Here is a 5,035-nt window from a genome sequence, read left to right on the forward strand (position 1 = left end):
TCCTACCATTTCTGTCCTTTATCGAGCCCATCTTTGCATGAAATGTTCCCTCGACAGCTCTAATTTTCTTGAAGAGATCTCTAGTCTTTCCCATTCTGTTGTTTTCCTCTATTTCTTTGCATTGATTGCTGAGTAAGGCTTATCTCTCTTTGCTGTTTATTCTTTGGAACTCTGCATTCAGATGCTTTTACCTTTCCTTTTCTCTTTTGCTTTTCGTTTCTCTTCTTTTCACAGCTATTTGTAAGGCCTCCCCAGACATCCATTTTGCTTTTTGCATTTCTTATCCATGGGGATGGTCTTGATCCCTGTTTCCTGTTCAATGTCATGAACCTCATTCCATAGTTCATCAGGCACTCTATCTATCAGATCTAGGCCCTTAAATCTATTTCTCACTTCCACTGTATAATCATAAGGCATTTGATTGAGGTCATACCTGAATGGTCTAGTGGTTTTCCCTACTTTCTTCAATTTAAGTCTGAATTTAGCAATAAGGAGTTCGTGATCTGAGCCACAGTCAACTCCTGGTCTTGCTTTTGCTGACTGTATAGAGCTTCTCCATCTTTGGCTGCAAAGAATATAATCAGTCTGATTTTGGTGTTGACCATCTGGTGATGTCCATGTGTAGAGTCTTCTCTTGTGTTGTTGGAAGAGGGTGTTTGTTATGACCAGTGCATTTTCTTGGCAAAACTCTACTGGTCTTTGCACTGCTTCATTCCATATTCCAAGGCCAAATTTGCCTGTTACTCCAGGTGTTTCTTGACTTCCTACTTTTGCATTCCAGTCCCCTATAATGAAAATCTTTTTTGGGTGTTAGTTCTGAAAGTTCTTGTAGGTCTTCATAGAACTGTTCAACTTCAGCTTCTCAGCACTACTGGTTGGGGCATAGACTTGGATTACTGTGATTGAATGGTTTGCCTTGGAAATGAACAGAGATCATTCTGTCATTTTTGAGATTGCATCCAAGTACTGCATTTTGGAATCTTTTGTTGACCATGATGGCTACTCCATTTCTTCTGAGGGATTCCTGCCCGCAGTAGATTTAATGGTCATCTGAGTTAAATTCACCCATTCCAGTCCATTTTAGTTCACTGAATCCTAGAATGTCAACATTCACTCTTGCCATCTCTTGTTTGACCACTTCCAATTTGCCTTGATTCATGGACCTGACATTCCAGGTTCCTATACAATATTGCTCTTTACTGCATGGGACCTTGCTTCTATTACCAGTCACATCCACAGCTGGGTGTTGTTTTTGCTTTGGCTCCATCCCTTCATTCTTTCTGGAGTTATTTCTCCACTGTTATCCAGTAGCATATTGGGCACCTACTTCCAGCAAACTGAACCTTAGTTGGGTTTCACAGGTAGTGCTAGTAGTGGAAAACCACACCCCCACTCCACCTCACCCACCAATGCAGAAGACTTTAAAAAATGTGGATTCAGTCCCCGTCTCAGGAAGATCCCCTGGGGGAGGGCATGGCAACCTACTGCCATTTTCTTGCCTGGAGAATCCCATGGACAGAAAGGCCTGGTGGGCTATCGTCCACAGGGTCACAAAGAGTCAGACATGACTAAAGCGACTTAGTATCCATGTGATGTGGATAGAAATTCAGCCTCATTTATTACCCATTTACCTCATAAAAGACTGGTACTGATATTAAAGAATGATAAAGAAAGAAACAAAGATGTTCAATCCTGGAGGAAATGCCAAAATACTAAAGAATTACAGAAATAACTGTACATAACACAAAATAAGAGCAATGTTTTTTAAAAACAATGCAATGCTCAATAGGTACATGTCTAGAATATGAGATTTGGCCAGGTTATTTAGAAGAACTGGCCCTTGTCTGCTTTTTCAATTCCTACTTTAAACCATTTGTTCCTGAACATTTTTCATTTCAGTCCTTTTGACTTGTTTCTGTGTGTAATTACAGCAACTCTCTAGCTGGGAAATTCTTTCATAGGAAGTAGCTCATCTGCCCAGTAGGTCACATTCCTATATCTTAGCCCAGAGTATTTGTGGGGATGAATGAGTTTCTACATGATGGATTTGAAATAGTATTTGGTATATAAGATGAGCTCATGCAGGTGCAGGAGGGCCGAGAGGAGCTACTCCACATTCAAGGTCAGGAGGGGTGGCGGTGATGAGATACCCCTCATCCAAGGTAAGGAGCAGTGGCTGCGCTTTGCTGGAGCAGCCGTGAAGAGATACCTCACACCTAAGGTAAGAGAAAACCAAGTAAGACTGTAGGTGTTGTGAGAGGGCATCAGAGGGCAGACACACTGAAACCATACTCACAGAAAACTAGCCAATCTGATAACATGGACCACAGCCTTGTCTAACTCAGTGAAACTAAGCCACGCCGTGTGGGGCCACCCAAGATGGACGGGTCATGGTGAAGAGGTCTGACAGAATGTGGTCCACTGGAGAAGGGAATGGCAAACCACTTCAGTATTCTTGCTTTGAGAACCCCATGAACAGTATGAAAAGGCAAAATGATAGGATACTGAAACGGGAACTCCCCGGGTCAGTAGGTGCCCAATATGCTACTGGAGATCAGTGGAGAAATAACTCCAGAAAGAACGAGGGATAGAGCCAAAGCAAAAACAATACCCAGCTGTGGATACGACTGGTGATAGAAAGTGAAAGTGAAAGTGAAGTCGCTCAGTCGTGTCCAACTCTTTGGGACCCCATGGACTGTAGCCTACCAGGCTCCTCCATCCATGGGATTCTCCAGGCAAGAATACTGGAGTGGGTTGCCATTTCATTCTCCAACTGGTGAGAGAAGCAAGGTCCAATGCTGTAAAGAGCATTATTGCATAGGAACCTGGAATGTCAGATCCATGAATCAAGGCAAATTGGAAGTAGTCAAACAAGAGATGGCAAGAGTGAACGTCGACTTTCTAGGAATCAGGGAACTAAAATAGACTGGAATGGGTGAATTTAACTCTGATGACCATTATATCTACTCCAGTGGGCAGGAATCCCTTAGAAGAAATGGAGTAGCCATCATGGTCAACAAAAGAGTCTGAAATGCAGTACTTGGATGCAATCTCAAAAATGACAGAATGATCTCTGTTTGTTTCCAACGTAAACCATTCAATATCACAGTAATCCAAGCCTATGCCCCAACAAATAATGCTGAAGAAGCTGAAGTTGAATGGTTCTATGAAGACCTACAAGACCTTTTAGAACAAATACCCAAAAAAGATGTTCTTTTCATTATAGGGGACTGGAATGCAAAAGTAGGAAGTCAGGAAACACCTGGATTAACAGGCAAATTTGGCCTTGGAATACGGAATCAAGCAGGGCAAAGGCTAACAGAGTTTTGCCAAGAGAACGCTCTGGTCATAGCAAACACCCTCTTCCAACAACACAAGAGAAGACTCTACACATGGACATCACCAGATGGTCAACACCGAAATCAGATTGATTATGTTCTTTGTAGCCAAAGATGGAGAAGTTCTATGCAGTCAGCAAAAACAAGACTGGGAGCTGACTGTGGCTCAGATCATGAATTCCTTATTGCCATATTCAGACTTAAATTGAAGAAAGTGGGGAAAACCACTAGACCATTCAGGTATGAGCTAAATCAAATGCCTTATGATTATACAGTAGAAGTGAGAAATAGATTTAAGGGCCTAGATCTGATAGATAGAGTGTTTGATGAACTATGGAATGAGGTTTGTGACATTGTACAGGAAACAGGGATCAAGATCATCCCCATGGATAAGAAATGCAAAAAGCAAAATGGATGTCTGGGGAGGCCTTACAAATAGCTGTGAAAAGAAGAGAAACGAAAAGCAAAAGAGAAAAGGAAAGGTAAAAGCATCTGAATGCAGAGTTCCAAAGAATAAACAGCAAAGAGAGATAAGCCTTACTCAGCAATCAATGCAAAGAAATAGAGGAAAACAACAGAATGGGAAAGACTAGAGATCTCTTCAAGAAAATTAGAGATACCGAGGGAACATTTCATGCAAAGATGGGCTCGATAAAGGACAGAAATGGTAGGGCCCTAACAGAAGCAGAAGATATTCAGAAGAGGTGGCAAGAATACACAGAAGAACTGTACAAAAAAGATCTTCACGACCCAGATAATCACGATGGTGTGATCACTGACCTAGAGCCAGACATCCTGGAATGTGAAGTCAAGTGGGCCTTAGAAAGCATCACTACGAACAAAGCTAGTGGAGGTGATGGAATTCCAGTTGAGCTATTTCAAATCCTGAAAGATGATGGTGTGAAAGTGCTGCGCTCAACATGCCAGCAAATTTGGAAAACTCAAGCAGTGGCCACAGGACTGGAAAAGTGAGTTTTCATTCCAGTCCCAAAGAAAGGCAATGCCAAAGAATGCTCAAAGTACTGCGCAATTGCACTCATCTCACACGCTAGTAAAGTAATGCTCTAAATTCTCCAAGCCAGGCTTCAGCAATACATGAACCGTGAACTTCCAGATGTTCAAGCTGGTTTTAGAAAAGGCAGAGGAACCAGAGATCAAATTGACAACATCCGCTGAATCATGGAAAAAGCAAGAGAGTTCCAGAAAAACATCTGTTTCTGCTTTATTGACTATGCCAAAACTTTTGACTGTATGGATCACAATAAACTGTGGAAAATTCTGAAAGAGATGGGAATACCAGACCACCTGATTCGCCTCTTGAGAAATTTGTATGCAGGTCAGAAGGCAACAGTTAGAACTGGACACGGAACAACAAACTTGTTCCAAATAGGAAAAGGAGTACATCCAGGCTGTATATTGTCACCCTGCTTATTTAACTTATATGTAGAGTACATCATGAGAAACACTGGACTGGAAGAAGCACAAGCTGGAATCAAGATTGCCGGGAGAAATGTCAATAACCTCAGATATGCAGATGACACCACCCTTATGGCAGAAAGTGAAGAGGAACTAAAAAGCCTCTTGAGGAAAGTGAAAGTGGAGAGTGAAAAAATTGGCTTAAAGCTCGACATTCAGAAAATGAAGATCATGGCATCTGGTCCCATCACTTCACGGGAAATAGATGGGGAAACAGTGGA

This window comes from Bison bison, unplaced genomic scaffold (genome assembly GCF_000754665.1).
Source record: "Bison bison bison isolate TAMUID 2011002044 unplaced genomic scaffold, Bison_UMD1.0 scf7180017864466, whole genome shotgun sequence".
NCBI lineage: Eukaryota > Metazoa > Chordata > Mammalia > Artiodactyla > Bovidae > Bison > Bison bison.